Source organism: Megalobrama amblycephala, unplaced genomic scaffold, assembly GCF_018812025.1.
Source record: "Megalobrama amblycephala isolate DHTTF-2021 unplaced genomic scaffold, ASM1881202v1 scaffold433, whole genome shotgun sequence".
In the NCBI taxonomy this organism is placed as follows: Eukaryota; Metazoa; Chordata; class Actinopteri; order Cypriniformes; family Xenocyprididae; genus Megalobrama; species Megalobrama amblycephala.
Window position 1 is genome coordinate 117996 of NW_025953376.1, and position 20838 is coordinate 138833.

Genomic DNA, 20838 nt, shown 5'->3' on the forward strand with positions numbered 1-20838 from the left:
GCATGGGACCTAATGGGGAGAGTATATTGAAATGGAGTATTATTTTACAGGTGTGGGTTTTTGGGCAAGATGAGAAAAGGGAGAGACTTGAGCGCATTTAATGTTAAATTATTTTGGGATTTAGAACCATTTCAATGACACTGGGTTAGCGCTGTGGGAAGAGTGGAGCTTTTATAGACTCGAAGATCCTCAGTGTTTTCATCTCGATATAACAAGAGGGATAATTCCCATGTGACTTACTGGAAACTGCTGGTTTTACCTGTCGTGTGACTGTGGAGAAATCAGTGATCATCTACTTGTAAAATTTCCAGTTTCATACTTCTAATTTTTTTTTTATAGGGTCATAATGTAGTCTTATTTTAGTTTCACTTATGGCTCTGCATACCTCCAGCCCTGAAATCCTGATGACAAAAGAATCTTTAAAGATGATTGACTGTTCAGCTATTATAAGTGTGAATAATGTTGACTGTACATACTGAGTTTCTCACATTGTGGCCCACTGTAAAAAATGACCGTGATTTTAACAGTAAAAGACTGTAAAAATGCTACAGTAAAAGACTGTAAAAATGCTGCGGTGAAAAACTGTCAATTGGTTTACAGAAAGTTTCCGTACTATATACGGTGAATAGCTGTAATAGATCTAATGGTACATTTAATGTAATTTTACGGTAAAATACCGTTAAATTCACAGTTTTTGGAAGTAAAAAATAATTCATTGTAAAATTTACAGTGAAAAACCGTAAATTGACATTCCCACAATTCCCTGCGTGACACTTCACATTTGATATATTTTTGTTGAAATAACTCTGTTTCTTCTTAGTTTTTCTCATTTTTTTCTAATCAGTTATGTACATTAGGGTTTTATGTTACATCTAATGTTGTTAAATTAATGTTTATTGCATTTTTAAAATGTCATGCATGTTACCATGATGGTGTTTAGTGTGTGTGTGAATGACACTGTGTGCACCCCTTTATATGTTAGTGTTGTCCTTCTCAGCTTGTGGAAAAGCTGCTTGTGATGAACTTTGATTCATCATGTGACTCTTATCACCACTGTGTTTGGTGACTGTCAGTGTATTATAAAGGTACAAAACAGATATTAGTACTTCATTAGGTTGGTAAATTAACATCATATCAGTTAATGAAATACGTTATTTTACCGTAAATTTAACAGATTTTTTTTTTGCGTTGCTATACTGTATTTTTTACGGTAAAGTTCTGGCAACCACAGCTGCCGGTTTTTTACCGTAAATTTTACTGGGATTTTTTTTTACAGTGTACTGTGGGTTCCCATGAAAGTAGGTTAGAATTATGAAAGTACATACAGGTCTTTTCTTTGCCAAGGTAAACCAGCAACTGTCTCATTAACAGGGAAATACAATCTCTGTGTATCTGGGTCTTTTTTAGTGATTCGGGACGAACACATGTACTGTTACACCCCTAGTAGATGTCATATTAGTCAGTGTTCTTTTACCACAGTGTCCCAATGAAATGAACACAGGTGTATTTTAGTCTTACTACTTCAAGCATTAAGATTTTTTGTTTGTTTTTCTTGGAAAAGATATGAGTCAGAGATGAACGTAGCGGTGGGGTGGGGCAGGGAACTCTTGATAAATGCAGCGGTACTCACTTTCCTTTCCATTAGAAAGCTGACAGTCGAGGAAACAGCAGTCAGATCACGATGAGAATAATAAGTATGAAGTTTAACACCGCTTTGAGTGTTGCTGGAATCATACTTCTCTACATAGCAGGTAAGATCTTACAAAACTATATAACATGACAAAGATGTACATTTAATAATATTTGTTTCAATTTTTTAATAACTGACAAAACACTGAATTCCTAAACTCACTTGACAATTTATGTTTCTTATGATTATAAAAACCTTTGGACCTGAAGACTTTGTTTACATGCTTGAAATTAGTTCTAGATGAACACAAGTTCTGCATTTGTTTGAATTTCTTTACAAATGTATAATTTATGTATTTTAATGGATGGGTTTAATTCATGTAAGGATCTCAAGATTCAGATGCAGTTGAGTGACTTTGAAGAAGCTAAAAGATGGTTTTGTTTTGTTTTTAATATTATGGTCACTACATAAACCCCATATTATTATTTTAGATATAGATTTGATGACTTTAATATTATTCTAAAATGTGGAAAATAACGATAATAATAAAAAAGAATGAATAGTGTCTAAACTTTTATGAAGCAAAATACTTATAATAAACTGTAAAATACTGAAATATACTGTAAAAATACACTGCACATATACTGTAATACAACTTCCTAATTTTGGTCTAGGGTTAAAAGAGGTAACATTGAGATTGTGACCATGTGTGCTGTAATGATGCTGGCAAGAGACAATGTGCTGTATAAAAGTGTCAGTATTTTACAATTAACGAAAACAAGATATAACAGTATTTTACAATTAATGAAAATAACAATACTAATTATAAAAGGAAAAATATAGGCTATACAAATGTATGTATGCAATACAACAAAATAATAAGCCCACAGGAGGAAAAAGGATGCAAGTGGCACTGAAGAAAAGAAAAGAACAAAAACAAACCCAAACTAACTTAAGTTCAACATTTAACCCTGGATCTGTGAGGGAGGACTCAGAATGCAGAATGAGTGTTCACTGGGTTTATTAACAAAACAGCAGACAACTCAAGATATGGTGAGGAGGTGAACCCACTCAAACAGCAGGCAGGGATGAGGCACAATGACAGCAGGTAGCAGTAATAGACTGGAGGAGAACAGAGAGGAAGATCAAGAGAGGAGGCAAGAATACTCAGGAACAAGGCAGATCGAGATACAACTATAATTAAAGGAAGAACTCTAAGTAGCTTCTACAAATGACACACCACAGACTTTAGCAACAAAAAAAGTACTAGGTAGTAGTGATGTTCGATTCTTAAACAAAGTTTGAGCTGGTTCTCAGGAAGTAACCGGTTGAGTCGGTTCACTAATCGAACTGAATCGAACTTTAGTTGATGACACAAGACGCACATCCGAAGTAGCATTGGAGCCGGTCCAACTGAATGTCAAAGTTTGCTGAGGATTACCAAGGAGTCTGATGAGTGAGTTGACGATACTATGAGGCACGTACTGGGAATGTGCTTATTATGACTACTGTTATTAAATATTATTATATTAGCTGCAAAAACATTCCTATGAAAATTGACAGAGTGAGAGAGAGAAAGAAAACACAGAGGCACACAACTACCGGGACGCAACACTTGTAATATGTTATAAAATACTTGATCAAACTACTCACACATTGTTTGAAAAACGCACACAAAGACATGCACACTGTTTTACTGTATATTCAGTAACTCTCAATAAATACAGATTATGCAAGTTGTTTAAATATAGCTACATTTCGGGGTTTGGGTCCTCATCCATCCATCCAAATCACTTTTACCTAATAATTCAGCCATTTTAAAAACTCAAAAATAGCCCTATAGAAATTGAGAAGTATCTAACTCGCATACTTGTGAAACTGACCTAATTTAGATTCGTTACTTAAATCAGTGGTCTCAAACTGCCGGCCCGCGGGCCATTTACAGCCCTCCCCCTCCCTCCACCCGGCCCGCAACTTATTTAAAAAATAAAACATAATTCGGCCCGCTAAATTATTATTATTATTATTCTCTATTGCTACCTGTCTGTTATGCAAAGAAAAAGTGCCGTTCTATGGGGGCATTCACATATCGGTACATAAAAAATTTTTGCAAAGGAAAGTAAATTTTGAAATGTTGCGCTTTCTTGTGCTTAAGAATATGGCCCTCCTAATAAACACCATTGTTCAGGTGAAAGACTTTATCTTTCTTTCATATCAGTATGTGCCAATGCTCATGCAAAGGTGAAATAGTGATTGTGGGCGACACAAACCAGTTCATCAGCCCTGTCTGCATGATTGTCTACTTACTTTGTCTTTGTCTGAACACACAGGTTCCCTCGGCCAGTTAGATGGTAAGTTGTCATATCTTGTTTCACACAGAAAGTGTCTTCTGTCGGTGAGGCATGTCAGCTGGGAAACCGTATCTTCTTTCTCTCATCATCAGTGTGTGGTCGAGCCCCTCTCAGCAACAGGATTGTTGGAGGAGGAGAATGCGACAGGCAGGGTCTTGGCCGTGGCAAGTCAGCATTCATGTCATCGGCGTTGGCCATAACTGTGGCGGGACTCTGATCACCAAAGACTGGGTTTTATCTGCAGCTCACTGCTTTGAGGAGTATGAAGTTAATTAAAGCTCAAGATACATTTGTAGATTGATAATAGTGAGATTAAAACAGAATTTCTCTGTTAACAGTTTTGGTGTGTCTGACACACTGATGTACTTCGGGCGTCTGAACCAGTCCGGCTTAAACCCTAAAGAGACATCCAGGAGAGCGAGTCGAATCATCAATCATCCTAACTATAATGGTTCTACTTTTGACAATGACATAGCCCTGATCCAGCTCAACTCTTCTGTGAATTTCTCTGATTACATTAAGCCGGTCTGTCTGGCAGCAGCTGGTAGTGTATTTTCTGCAGGTACAGATAGCTGGGTCACTGGATGGGGCAGGCTGCAATTTGGAGGTGAGTGAACATTTGCTTGGCAATCAACCAAATACAAACAATTATTTAATCTTTGCTTTGTACCAATGTTAGTTTTTGCTTAGTCTTAGATACCTTTATTACCTTGAGTTTGATTAACTCAAACCATTTAAGGCAACTGGTTTCCTCAAACCTTTGAAATAACTATATAGTTGTTAAGATTTAATTAGATTTGTTACCTGAACTCAAACTGAATCTTTGAGTTTACTCTTGTCACAGAGATGAACTCTGTGGTACCCTCCTCTGGCCATCAGAGGGAGCCGTCTCCCGAATACTGATACACACACACACACACGTTTGTTTTTGTGAAATGTGGGGACATTCCATAGGCATAATGGTTTTTATACTGTACAAACCGTATATTTTCTGTCCCCTACACTACCTCTACCCCTAAACCTACCCATCACAGGAAACTGTGCACACTTTTACTTTCTCACAAAAACTCATTCTGTGTGATTTATAAGCCTTTTGAAAAGTGGGGACATGGGGAATGTCCTCATAAGTCACCCTCTTCTTGTAATACCTATGTCATACCCATGTCATTATACACATTTGTGTCCTGATATTTCACAAAAACATGCCCACCCACACACACGCACTACATTTCCCACAAGCCTGTGCCTTGGATTGATTACCGCTCCAGCTGATACCCATTACCCGGACTATAAAAGACTCACACACACACCAGTACATTGCGAAGTCTTGTTTTGCCTTGGTGAACATTTCTGAGCGATATTATCCTGTCTGACTACCTGTTGCTGAACCTGTTGTTAACCGCAACTGATCCTCCGCTGCCTGCCTTTAACCCTTGCCTGGTACACTGTTCTGTGAGTGATATCTGCCTGTCCTGACCTATTGCCTGTTTTCTGACCACGATTCTGCCTGTCTGCTCCTGTCTTGACCCTGCCTGTACGACTACTCTCTCTCAACAAAGCATGCAAATGGATCCCAGCCTTTGTGATGATTTGTTACAACTCTAATGATTGACTAACCAACACAAAAATATAAGTGACTTTAACTCATATTTATTATTTTTAAAACTTAAATGGTTTAAGGCAGTCTGTCTCCTCAGATGGTTTGAGTTACTGTAACTAATCGGTTTTCGGTGTGTAAACCTCAATAATTTACCTAGAAATCTTTTCTGAAAGCCATAAAATGTGTCCTCTGATCTGTCACAGGCAAGCGTCCTGATACACTGCAGGAGGTGATGATACCCATTGTGAACAACACTGACTGTGATAATGCTTATAAAGGGATCAGTATGAGCATCACAAGCAATATGATTTGTGCTGGATTGTTAAATCAGGGAGGAAAAGATTCATGTCAGGTAAGATACCAGTTCTTCATTTTAACACTTTTTAATCCAAATTAATTTATGAAACACTACCAATTTTGGTCACCTGCAAACTTTACACTGCCAACCTAGTTGTTATGTAAGCCCAGTGTTTAATCCACTGATCATGAACTCGTGCACTACGACTGCTTTTGATAATACACCTGAGGCCGGTTGCATAAACTATCATCTAATATCTGTTCATAACTTTTCTGTGAAGTCAGTTACTTAAAAACATAGGTCTAATGTGGATACAAAAAGTAAGACTGATTACCACTTGCTAGATATAGGGCAAGCTCACACTACAGGACTACAAGACTACTATACACTCGCCAAGGTGCTCACACAACACAAAGTTTTCTCGTCTTGTCTTAGCAGCACTCATACACAACACCGACAAGATGCACAAACTACAAGATCTACAAGATCAAGAATGAAAAAAAAAAATGTTTTCTCACATTAATTCATGTGAGACTTTAGAGAGATGCTCATGCTCGTTGTTCAAGTCATATGTGCAGGAAAAAAGACCAAAAAAGGAAATTGGGAAGAATTTTTGTTGAACAGACATGTCTGTACATGTCTGTTCAACAAAGAACTGACAGTAAATAAAATATATAATAATGTTAAGTATAGTGTAATGGCCATTTATTTTTTTTAATAATAATTATAATAATGCATAACCATTTTTATTAATGAATGACTGATTCCATTATAATTTTAGCATACATATGAAAACCCATAACAGTCAAATACCACCTTCTTCATTCATGTAATGTGACAAAACCATTTCCTTATATCTAATTTTAAATGGATGAATATTTGGACATTGCTTCAGCTTTAACCCCTGAACTTTAAAGTGACCAAACCCCCTCAGATTATAACTCTCTTCTCTCTGTGAAAAGAGCTTTTGAATATTCATAGGAAGTGTACTTTTATTGGCTTTATATAACAATTGCACAGTATATAAATCAACTAAATCAAAGAACTTTAACAATTTAGATTGCAGAAATAAACTATGCATGTGATCACAAAATCCTACCTTATGAATAATTCTTACTGCATGTTTTTGGAGTATAAAGAGGGGATGTAGTGAACTTTTATAGTTATTGCCCCACACTTCTATACAGTAAGTTAAATAGGGCAACAATAATGTGCAGTACAACATATACAATGCATTATATTGTAAAAAATATTTAGTCTTATTAATAATTGAGACACTTTTAGAAACTTTGCTTTGTATGTGTCTGATATGTGGTCTCCAGCATAGTTTACTATCAATAGTTATTCCTAAGAATTTAATTTCGGAGACTGCATCTATAACAATACCGTCTATATTTATTCCTAGGTCTAAATTTCCATTTTAATTTCCGAAAAACATTACTTTAGTTTTATCTAAATTCAGGGTTAATTTATTAATGTCCATCCATGATTTTAGATTCATTAATTCATTTGTTTATATGATATATTAAATTATTATAATTATCACTAGAATAAAATATATTAGTATCATCCGCAAATAGAATTAGTTTCAATAATTTAGATAAATTAAATATGTCATTTATATATAAAATGAACAACTTTGGGCCCAAAATAGATCCTTGTGGAGAAGTTATGTGGAGGAGTATGGACTCCAACTCGGTGAGAGATGGGTTCTCCCAGAGGGAAAGACACGGGCTTCGTTTAGGAGAAACCATGGAAAAACCATATGGGATCCCCGTAGGGTCACACATATGGAACCCAGCCTAAATCCGGTTCTCAAGGATGCAACGGAGTATAGGCCTGGCACCGTCGGCTGCCGAAGGGTAACCGGAGGACTCAACAGGGTCTGCCCGTAGGGACTCTCTATGTAGCGCAGCAAGCCGACACTAAGCCGGGGCCTCTCCGTGCCTCAGACCTGAGGCGAGAACACGGGAAGAGACCGGCTCGACACAAAGGCTATAATATCTAGCGAACGTGTTAGGTGTCGCCCAGCCCGCAGCTCAGCAAATGTCTGTTAGCGAGGCGCCACGAGCCAGCGCCCAGGAGGATGCTACATCTCTCGTGGAGTGAGCATGCAACCTGAGTGGACAGGGCAGGCCCTGGGCTTGGTAAGCCAGGGCAATGGCATCCACTATCCAGTGGGCCATCCTCTGCTTGGAGACAGCCTTTCCCTTCTGCTGGCCTCCGTAACAGACAAGAGTTGGTCTGAGGTCCTGAAGCTTTGAGTTCTGTCTATGTACAGTCACAAGGCACGAACTGGACAGAGCAAAGCCAGGACTGGGTCTGCCTCCTCCGAGGGCAGTGCCTGCAGGCTCACTACCTGTTCCCTGAAGGGAGTGGTAGGAACCTTGGGCACATGGCCAGGCCGGGGTCTCAGTACCACGTGGCCATCACCCGACCCGAACTCTAGGCACGATTCGTCTACCGAAAATGACTGCAGGTCCCCTACCCTCTTGATGGAGGCCAATGCAACCAGCAGCAAAGTCTTCAGAGACAGAAAGTCTGCCGATTGCAAGGGCTCAAAGGGAGCAATCTGAAGTGCTCGAAGCACCAGAGCAAGGTCCCAAGAGGGTATGGAGGGAGGTCGAGGAGGATTTAACCGTCTCGCCCCCCTAAGGAACCTGACGACCAGGTCGTGCTGACCAACAGTTTTGCCATCTAAGTGGTCGTGGTAAGCGGAGATAGCAGCAGTGTGGAGTTTGAGGGTGGAGGGGGACAGCCTACGCTCCAACCCTTGCTGCAAGAAGGACAGCATGGCTCATGATCGAGCATCTTCGGGGTCTTCTCGGTGAGAAGAACACCACTCGATGAACAGGTTCCACTTCGAGGCGTAAGCACATCTTGTAGACGGTGCACGTGCCGAAGTGATGGTGTTAAGTACCTCGGGGGGTAAGTCACCTAGAACCTCCGCATCCCATCTAGGGACCAGACATGGAGTTTCCAGAGGTCTGGACGCGGGTGCCAAAGAGTGTCCCGTCTCTGAGAAAGAAGGTCCTTCCTCAGAGGAATGGGCCAGGGAGGGGCTGTCGCGAGGAGAGAGAGTTCTGGGAACCAGGTCCGGTTGGGCCAATAGGGCGCAACTAACAGGACCGCCGCTCCTCGTCCTCCCTGACTTTGCACAGTGTCTGTGCAAGTAGGCTCACTGGGGGAAACGCATATTTGCGCAGGCCCCGGGGCCAGCTGTGTGCCAGTGCGTCTGTCCGGAGTGTTCCCCCAGTCAGAGAGTAAAACAACCGGCAGTGAGAAGTTTCTGGTGAGGCAAACAGGTCTACCTGAGCCTCTCCGAACTCTCTCCAGATCAGTTGGACTGTCGCAGTCGCGGTCACAGTGTTGTCCGTACGGACCAGTACATGCTTGCCTCGTAGCGGCCCTTTGAGGCGGCTCAGAGCAAGGCGTACTGCAAGCAACTCGAGGCAGTTGATGTGCCACTGCAGATGGGGTCCCGTCCAAACCCCTGAAACTGCAAGCCCGTTGTACGTGGCACCCCAGCCGGTGGTCGAGGCATCCGTGAAAACCACAGCATGCTGGGACACCTGTTCTAGTGTCGCGTTGCCACGCCCATCTCGGGACTCGACCGTGAAGCCAGTGTTGAAGCGGTCTCATATGAAGCAGACTGAGCGGTGTTACAGCCGCTGTGGCCGCCATATGCCCCAGGAGCCTCTGAAAGTATTTCAGTGGGACCGCTGTCCTGCCATTGAACGTATTCAGGCAGTTCAACACCGACTGAGCACGTTCCTCTGTGAGGCGTGCTATTGGTTCAACCGAATCCAACTCCATACCGAGAAAAGAGATCCTCTGCACCGGGGCGAGTTGCTCTTTTCACAGTTGACCTGAAGCCTGTCTGAGCACCAAATCCCTGTGTTCGCACAACTGATCCCGAGACTGTGCTAGAATGAGCCAGTCGTCAAAATAGATGAGGATGCGAACACCCTGTTCTCTCAAGGGACCAAAGAGACCACCGGCGTACCCGCAGTGGGGCAGCGAGGTGGAACACAGGGACGCGGCTCGGGGGGGGCTCTCTTTGCGAGGCGGCCCGAAGCGGCGTCACAGTGTGCTGGGCAACACTTACCTGGTTCCATGGTTGGACAGAGGGAGCAGTCAAGGCTTTGTTTACCCGCTGCTCGCTGCTGTCCACTGGCGACAGAAGAGGGGGATGAGACGGTCTCAGGGGTGATTTTCTCACCAACCGCCTAAACAGCAGCAGAGACAGATGGTGTCATCTCCCCACAACGGACACAGTAGAGCAGGCTGGGCCGGAGTTTTTTGCAGGGGACAACACCCTTGGCGACGAGCAGACTGAGGGGCAGCCCAAGAGGAACTCAATGGTTTGTCTTGGGAAGCTCCCTGGTCTGCTACTAACTGAGGAGAACTGCTGGGCTCAGTCCTCGACAGTGTCACCGAAAAGGCCACCTCATGAGATGGGAGCGTTGAGAAGCATTAGCTTGACAACCTCACGCACCTCACAAGGTAAGCCAGGGGGCGCTTCTGGACCACTGAGGTGGACATCGTCTGGCTGAGGGCCTGCGCTGTGACTTTGATCACGGTTAGTCAACAAGTGCAGCTCAACCCCAGCTCAGAACTACTCTCATGCATAAAGAGTGCCTGGCCTCACATGCAGGGTGGGAGTGGTCTGTGTACAGCCACCCCATCCAGGAGGGCAGTGAGAGAGGAAAAACTTATGCAGATTTTGGCACTTTTTGGCGTTCCATATTTATGGCACCAAAATACCTTCATACTGCCAAGTTTTCCATGCACATCCGGGACACCCGGGAAAGCATGGCTGTAAACTCTGAATCTGAGTCAGCATAAGCATACACCATCACAGTGGGCAGCGTCACCCTCATTTCCAGAGCAAAACAGCACTCTCTCCGATGCTGCAATCGACGTCTGACCCTCAGCTGGAGCTCTGAATGAAATGCTAGGTTCCCCTCTGAGAAGGACCAGCAATCCAATCCAGAAACTGCACAGCTTGCAATGCGCTAGAGAGGGAGGGGCCCTAGGAGGTTGGTTCCCCGAAGAAACCCCTCAACCTCATGTCACCCAAGCCATATCAGCAATGTAGACCTCTTCTGGTGCACCAGAGAGGGCGCTATAATGAGATTAGGCAAGGGAACGCGCATCTAGAGCACAACCCGCGTTCCAGCCCGACAGCTCGACAGCACACGACACGCAGAGGAGCGAGATTTTTGCTCTCGCTGATCTCTACGGTCTCCCAAAGTGTCGGGCAGACCCGCAGCTGTGCTTTTACACACAAGCGGCAGCTGGCCCGACAACAGAGGGGACTCAAGCTTCCCGGAGAAAGAAGAGTCACGACCGGCGTGTAAAATTTCAGCACGCGCCCAGACATGTGAAACAATGATCGTGGCCATCAGTGAGGACAGGAAACGATCGCAACCAGAAGCACACAGGTATAATGTCATCTTTTAAAAGACGCAAATCTACTTGTGTAAGCTCTTTTAGGAACTACTCTTTTAGGTGCCGAAGCACACAGGGGAATGACCGTTGCAGCACAGACAGGGAATTATAGTGCAGCCTGTCGTGTGCACTCTCTCCTTGTAGCCGCCCTCTTACCAGCTGTGAGAATGGCTCTTTAAGCGCTCAAAGCGCACCGTTCACCAGCCGTGAGAACGGCTTTTTACAACTGAGGCTTTGCTCTCTCAAAAAGGCAAAACAAAAGAAGAGAGATCGGTCCCGCTGCAGTGCTGTCCGCCTGCACCAACACGAAGAGCAGATTCTCTAAAAAAGCTGACTCGTTGAAGACAAACACTCGCTCGTAGACACCACTGTTTGTTACAGACGGTTCGGCTCCGAAGCGAAAAGCTGAAGATGCAACGCACCTGCTGCTCATTATATACCCGCGCTGCGAGGCAAGCAGCTGATGCATATGATTGCATGCCAATGTGCATTGGTTCGTTGTAGTTACAACTCTCTCTAGCGAGATTCCTATTCGTCGGTCTGTCCAACGTACGTCGAACGTGACCGACTGAATGGGAACTTTGGATCCAGTTCAAACCCACTCCCCTAATACCATATCTTTCCAGTATTTTTAATAATATTGAGTGATTAATGGTATCAAAGGCTTTTTTTAAGTCAATGAATATTCCAGCTGTATATATATATATAAGCTATTTGTAATTTCCTCCACAGCATCAATTATGGCCATTGATGTTGACCTGGCTGACCTAAACCCATACTGACTTTCATTAATTATACTATATTTATCTATAAACCTCTCTAATCTACTATTAAAAAGATTCTCCAGAATTTTAGAAAACTGAGGGAGCAAAGAGAAACAGGTCTATAGTTTGTGAAGATGTGTTTGCTTCCATTTTTATATAGAGGGATTACTTTCGCAATTTTCATATTATTTGGAAATGATCCTGTTTGAAATATTAAGTTACATATGTAAGTTAAAGGTTTAGATATTCTATGTATGATTTTTTTAATTAATGTCATATCTATATCAAAACAATCTGTAGATGATTTATTTTTACACTTATTAACTATATCCACTAATTCTGCTTCACTTACACCAGACAGAAATAATGTCTTTGAATTTATTTCAATCTGCATGTGATACAATTCGTTATCTTAATAGGGATCTTTTCTGCCAAATCCGGCCCAACATTCACAATCAACAATTTCATTCACATTATAATCATCACTGTTTTTAGCAATAAAATAGTCTGGATATGAATGCTTTATTGAGTCCCTTTTAATTATATTATTTAATATACCCCATACCCTTTTAGTGTCGTTCTTATTTTTATTTAATAGGTTGGTATAATATAATTTCTTACTAGTTCTTATTATGTCAGTCAATTTGTTTTTATATATATTATATCTATGTTCAGATTCTTCAGTCCTTAATCTAATGAATTGTCTATATAAAGTATTTTTCTTTTTACAGGCATTTTGTAAACTCTTAGTTAACCATGGGGATTTTGTAGTTAAGTTATTTATACTAATTTGCCGAATTGGACAGTTTTTATTATATTCTGAACTAAAAATTCCTAAGAAATTATCAAAAGCACAATCTACATTTTTTTCTATATATACAGTACACTCCAATCCTGCTCTATTAAGTCATGATACAGTGTGTTAATTGCTTCCTCAGTTCTAAGTCGTTTATACATTGTTTTTTGGAATGATTTCTTATAGTCAAATTTCTCATCATACAGTGTAAAGATGGGAAGATGGTCAGTCATGTCACAAATCATTAAGCCACTAACATTTATAGACTCCATATTGTTACGGCCAGCTCGTAACCGCAACAAAGATGGGACAGCCACACCACTGAATTAATAATAATAATTAATATTTATTACAAAATCTAGGGGTTTAGACAATACAAAAGGCAGACAACGATCGATCATGAAGCGAGGCAAACCGAGGCCAGCCGGAGATGATGTCAACTCTCCCTGCCCTCCTTCATTGCATGAAACCACGGCATATATCTCCACCTCCTAATGGAAATCAGGTGTCCTGCATCTCTGCGGCCACCTACAACACAAAAAAAAACAAAACCAGCAAATACCAAGAAAGATAAACGCACCCATACCCATAACACCTCCCCTCTTAAGAGAGAGGATCCAGCAAAAGAACCTCTAAAACAAATGTGCAAATATTATTCATTTAATTAATTTCATAAAGTTACGAAAAATCTAACATAACCACTAAACCCAAAATCATTATAATCCACAGCAAACCCAGTCTGGTCCTTCTTTAATCTGATCCCCCTCTACAAATTGAACCAGCAACTCCCGGCGCCTAGGAAAAGCCACAGTCAGAATGAGGGAAGACAGAAAGAAGAAACAAAACATTTGAATTAGCTGCCAAGAATCTCACACGGGGCACGAGACAAGGCATCAGCCAGTACATTCTCCACACCCCTTATGTGTCGAATGTCCAAAGGATAGGGTTGTAGAAAGAGAGACCATCGAATAAGACGCTGGTTTGGGCTCTGCAAAGAATGCAAAAAAGTAAGTGGATTGTGGTCTGAGTATACCACAACTGGAAAAGTATCCACTTGTTAGATAAACTTCAAAAAACTGCAAAGCCCAAATCAATGCCAAGGCCTCCTTTTCAATAGTGGAGTAATGCAACTGGTGAGACTTAAACTTCCGAGAGAAATAACAAACTGGTCTTTCTATACCCTGTTCATCCGTTTGCAACAATACCGCTCCAGCCCCGACTTGACTAGCGTCAACCTGGATCTGAAAAGGCTGTCCAATGCGTGGAGCAACCAACACAGGTGCAGTGCTAAGCAACAATTTCACATTATCAAAAGCCCGTTCACACTGCAAGGACCACTCAAATTTAACGTTTTTCTTCAACAAATCAGTCAGAGGAGCGACCACTGAACGAAAAATTTGGGCAAAAGTTCCTGTAATAGCCCACCATACCCAGAAAACGCATAAGCTCTCGTTTCGTGTTAGGTGGAGGAAAACCATCAATTGCCAAGACCTTGGCGCGCACCGGACGCACATGAACCCTGCCCGACTACCTTCCCCAAATAGGTCACAGTCGCCTTGGCAAACTCACACTTCGCCAAGTTGACTGTGAGCCTAGCCTCCACCAAACGCTCAAACAGTGTTCGAATGCGTAAAAGATGCTGCTCCCACGTGTCACTATATACCACGACATCATCCAAATAAACCGCACAACCATTTAAACCAGAGGTTACACCGTTCATCAAACGTTGGAAGGTAGCGGGTGCATTTCTAAGGCCAAAACTCATTACAGAATACGAATATAGCCCAAAAGGGGTAATGAATGAGGCAATCTCCTGTGCACGGGCGGTTAAAGGCACTTGCCAATATCCTTTCAATAAATCAAATTTACTGACATATTTTGCTGAACCGACTGAATCTACACAATCTTCCATTCGGGGTAATGGAAACGAATCTGGTTTTGTCACATTATTCACCTTTCGGTAATCTGTACAGAAACGGTACGATCCATCTGACTTCCCCACCAGCAAACAAGGTGATGCCCAACTTGAATATGAAGGTTTAGCGATGTTATTTTCAACCATATACTTAATTTCAGACTCAAGATGCTGTTGTTTATCCAAAGAGACACGATAAAAACGCTGGCGTATTGGTTTCGCATCACCAACATCGATATCGTGCTCTATCAAATGAGTGCGTGAAGGTGAATCTGAAAACAATTTAGGAAACTCGGAAATCAAAGACAACAACTCAGCTCTCTGGTGTAGGGGCAAATGCTGCACAAAACCCTCCAAGTTATTAAGCGTCTCAGAATTTTTAAGCCGGGGCTGCAGCATACAATCCTCAGGTACTTTAACATCCTCAGCAACTTCCACGGACGAAGCTACAGCAACCGCCACATGAGCCTTCTCTGACACCAACGAACGGGAATAAAAGGGTTTTAACAAGTTAACATGGTACAACTGTGTGTGTCTCTTCCGCTCAGGTGTTGAGATCAAATAATTTTGATCACCAACCTGATGTACCACTGTAAATGGGCCTGAAAACTTGGCACAAAAAGGAGAAGCAGGAAGAGGCAACAAGGCCAACACCTGATCCCCTGGACAAAACACACGAGTCTCTGTGCGTCGATCAAACAACCGCTTCATCTTCTTTTGCTTGTTTAACAAGTTGTCTTTAGCCATTTGACCAGCTAAGAGTAAACGTCGTCTAAAGCCGTCAACATATTGTAACAAACTCTGAGGTGGGTCAGGCCCTTTTTTCAGTCCATCATGAAGAACAGCCAATGGTCCACGCACTTTATGACCAAAGAACCAACGCATTTGGACTAAAACCTAGACTATCCTGAACCACCTCCCGAGCTGCCAACAACAACCAGGGCAAACCATCCTCCCAATCACGCTTCAATTCCACACAATAGGCCCGAAGCAAAGACTTCAATTGTCTGGTGGAAGCGTTCGAGCGCCCCCTGGCTCTGTGGATGGTAAGCACTAGAATGATTGCACTTCACACCAAGCTGCTGCAAAACTTCCTGAAACATATGAGAAGTAAAATTTGATCCTTGGTCGCTTTGAACAACCCTAGGAATCCCAAACACAGAAATAAACTGTGTCAGTGCTTTAACAATTGAACGAGTAGTGATTGAGCGAAGAGGATAGGCAGCAGGGTATCTAGTACTCTGGCACATTACTGTAAGCAAAAAAGCATTACCTGATTTAGAAGGGGGTAATGGACCCACACAGTCTACAATCAGATGCTGAAATGGTGGTTCAGTCGCTGGTATTGGATACAGCGGTGCTGGTTTTAGACCCTGGTTCGGCTTTCCTGTAAGCTGACAGGTTTCACAAGTTTTAATAAACTTCCGCACATCTCTTTTCATACGAGGCCAATAAAAGTAATGCAACAAATGATTATAAGTCTTGTTAACTCCAAAATGACCCGCAACGTCGCCATGTGCAGTACGTAAAACAGTGTCTTGAAGAGACATTGGTACAACCACCTGAATACAGGCCTCACCCAAAGGTAACTCACTACCAGATAGCCATTTCCTTAACAGGATCTCATCCTCAATGAAACAGCCACTTGCTGCACTCGCTACCTCTTCAGCGGACAATGCAGCAGAAAACAATTTCCTTCAAGGTGGCATCCTCCCGTTGCGCCACCACCAAATCCTGCTGAGAAACAGAAGGAAAAAGATACGAAAAGCCAGGAATTATTCTCTTTTTTCACAATCAGACTTGAACTCTAAATCCTGCTTTTCAGACGTATTCTTACTCATTGCCCGAGTAACAGCACAAGTCACAAACACTTCAGAAAACTGTCGATCAACATCAGCTTGTGCTGGTAAGGAAGGAGAATCTGTTACAATAGGAGGAGGTGGTACTTCCCTCCAAACCCGGCCCCCAGCCAAATTATTACCCAAAATAACCGAAATGCCCTCCACTGGCAGAGAAGGTCTCACGCCTACAGTAACCTGACCAGTGACCAAGTCTGACTCAAGTACAATTGCGTGTAATGGAACAGGCAGAACTTGTAACCCAATTCCTTTTATTAACACCTCATTTCCAGTACTGGAACTCTCAGAGAAAGGCAAAACAGACTCTAAAATAAAAGTCTCAGAAGCTCCAGTGTCTCTAAGAATTTTAACGGGAACTTTTTCATCACTTCCAACCAGAGACACAAAGCCGTCAGTAATGAAAGGAGCATAGCTCAACTTTTCTTTGTTACCCGCCACCAAGCTTTCCCGAATACAGGCTACATCAACATCAGGAACAACTAATTCAATAACTGAAGACACAGCAAGAGTAGATTTTGGTTCAAATTTAGAACGGTTCATTTTTGCTTTAAGAGCTGGGCAATCTTTTTTCCAGTGTCCTTTATTCAAACAATAAGCACACTGATCACCTTTATCAACCAAACTTCTCTGCTGTTTCTCAAGTTTCACATTAACAGGCAAAAAAGAATGAGTCTCCATAGGAGCACTTTCCACAGAGCCATTTAAACGACGCCAATGATTTTTTTTAACATCTCTATGAGTCAACACATATTCATCAGCAAGGACCGCCGCCGCCTCTACATTCTGAGTACTACGCTCCGTTATGAAAACAGCCACATTTTCAGGTAAAGTGTTTTTAAACTGTTCCAACAATAACAATTCATAGAGTGAATCAAAATCATCTGCCTGTGAAACAGAGCACCAACGATCAAACTGAATCCTTAACTCTCTTGCAAACTCTGTGAAAGACTGCTGCGTACCTTTTCGTAAAGTCCGAAACCGTTGCCTGTAAGCTTCCGGAACTAACTCGTATGCCTTCAGCACCACGTCTTTTACCCTACTATAAACTTGACTGTCGCGAACACTAAGCGTCGAATAGGCTTTTTGAGCTTTACCACAAAACACACACTGTAAAAGTAGCGTTCTCTCACAATCTTCCCATCCCATAAGATCAGCCAGCCGTTCAAACAGAGTAAAGAAAGTATCTAAATCGTCCTCATCAAATTTTGGCATGAGGTTAAGAGAACGAGAAACATCAAAAACTTTTGGAGCTGGACTAACCATTGGGGCCTGCAAATTCCCTGAATGATATCCCAACTTACCTTCTCTAATCAGAGCAAACCTTTGAGATTCAATATCCAGTTTACGCAACTCAACTTCTTGACTTATTCTACTCTTCTCCATTTCCAAGAGCAACAATTCCTTCTGCTCTTCAAACGACAAAGATGAAAGTGTACAAACAGGAACATCCTTTTCTCCTTGATCTCCAGTAACCCCTGATTCAGATACAACAAGAATACCCAAATCAATAAGAGCAGTTTTAACAACAAATACCACTCCCTCTTTTAAACTCTTTTCTTTAGTGGTAAGGCTGATTTCATACTTTTCTGCTACTTCCAATAACTGTTTCTTAGAAAGCTTATAAAAGCTCTCCTCAGTGGGATGCTCAAAAAACTCATCTAACGACGTAGTCATCTTAAAAAGCACAATTATCAACCTCTAGATCAGAACATCAAATTCAACATCAACTTTTCAACTCTTTTCAAACTTCTCACATTTAGTGACTTTCCCCACTACCTACACACAACACTACCTCAACCCTAGGCTTCGTGCTTCCACCAAGAGCTAAGTGACTTTAAGCACTCTAATACCGTCAGTACAGACCACTCTCGGATAAACCAGAGAGCGACTGTTACAGCGGCAGTGCCCTCAGCCCAGCGTCAGCACAAAAACAACAAACTAAAATAATAAAGGGTCAACGCAAGCGTTGCTTCAGCCTAACAAGGGAAAAGCCACCAATATGAGAAGACAATCAATTTAATCCTCGCTATAATCTCACGCAAACTTAACAGAGACTACCAAAAACAACGTACATATACCACCCAAAAAGTTATCATAAACAACCTTCATACCTGTACAACGACAACCGGTCTCAACTGCCTTCATCAGTCAAACAAACAAATGCCAAACAAGAGTAAAACATACGTCTACCTCCGCAGCATTTCAATATCGCATTACAAACGTAGGTTAGGTTAAAGTCAAACTCACCCGACTCACTTTCCTCTCATATAGATGAGTGGCAAACAATTGCGATAAACAATCGACAAAGAGCAATGACTAACTAACTTACACATCGATCTGTCAGCACGCTCTCCTGCAAACAGCTGAACTGCTGAAAATACCAACAGGTGTTTCTAATCACCAAACGCGTATCCCGGAACATCCTGGACGAGCCCCCAATTTGTACTTTGAAACTCCAGGAGAAGAGAAAGACCCAAATTAATACAAAGAAAGAATACACACCACACTAAACAAGAATAAATAATAAATACAAAGGCTTGGACCGTAACAACACACCGTGAACACACACCTGGAGCAGTGGGCAGCCGTTTTTGCTGCGGTGCCTGGGGAGCAATTGGGGGTTCATATCTTGCCTAAGGGCACCTCAGTAATGAGAGTAGAAGAGAGCACTGTTCATTCACTCCCCCACCTACATTTCCTACAACCTTGGGTTACAAGTCCGACTCTCAACCATTAGGCCACAACTGCCCCCATATCAAACAGGTTTGGCTGCTGGACACAGGCTCAGATCACATCACTGACCTGCTCATACTGAACAAGCATTACCTAACGCAATGACCACCAATTTGTCGATCCGGGCTTTTTGTCACAGAACTTGGAAATCTGTCTGCGACAGCAAAATAGAGCTAAAAGTTGTGTAGTGTGAGTTTACGTTAAGTCAAACTAGTTCTTAAGACAGTCTTAAAATGTTATCAACATGTCTCAACTATTGTATGTTTATGTCTGTAACAGTTGTTCTCTGTATATCATCAGAGATATAAATGCTGAATGTTTGTGAATACAGGGAGACTCTGGAGGTCCAATGGTCAGTAAGAAAGACTCCCTGTGGATTCAGTCCGGCATTGTGAGTTTTGGTGCAGGATGTGCTGAACCCAAATATCCCGGTGTGTTCGCCAGAGTCTCTCAGTATCAGAACTGGATTAAGTCTTACATGAGCAGCAACCCACCTGGATTTGTTGAATTCAACACTGAAAAGCCTACATCCAACTCCAACTTCAGAAGTGTGCCCAACCTCCTCTTATTTTCCCTTTCTCTGACATTTTCCATCATTCCTTTAACCCTCTCCCTCTATCCCTCTTCCTAAAGATTGATTGAACTGAAACTCTCAGGGTTTTTTGATGAAATGATGAAGTATACTGTGCATGCCCTCATAATATGAGAAATGTGAGAAATTAGCAGTTTAATTTTTATTGTTTTTACTGTCTGAGATTGTCAGGTTGTTTGCATAAATAGTAAAGATAGACAGCCATTGATTGATTATATTTCAGTTTATATGTCTGACAACCAATATGCATAACTCATATAGGGTCTGGAGCTCTGCGGTGTGATCATGGATACTGGCTGTTGTAAGTATAATTATCTTAAATGTATTAACATATTGTGGTCACACTGTCTAAACAGAATAAACACAAAGGAAGGAACTGACCTAGGAAATGTATCATACTGTCTTAATATTTTTATGTAACCCCTGATACAGTTTTTCAAGATTCAAGTTTAAAAATATTTTGTCTTTACTGTCAGTTTTGATCGATTTAATGTATCCTCAATGAATAAAAAAATGTATTAATGTCCTCAAAATAAATGCATACAAAAATCTTGCTGAGATGTTTTAATCAGTAGTGTACACAAATAAATGAAGCAGCACAACTGTGTTCTACACTGATAATCATCATACATGTTTATTGAGCATCAATTCATCATATTAGAGTGATTTCTGAAGGATCATGTGACACTGAAGACTGGAGTAATGATTGAACCTGCTTGTGCTGTGTGACACTAATGGTGAAGTTTCGATTAGAGCAACAATAAACAATGCAAAACATGGGAATTTCTTAGTGCTTCCCTATATAGAAAATCACTTCCTGCCCTCCATCTGGATTTCGCAGCACCC

At 41.8% G+C, this 20838-nt stretch overlaps 1 pseudogene; it reads left to right on the top strand.

Moving 5' to 3' along the window:
* Positions 1–1601: 1601 nt before the first annotated feature.
* On the top strand, positions 1602–20578 carry LOC125261566 (annotated as a pseudogene).
* Positions 20579–20838: the final 260 nt, after the last annotated feature.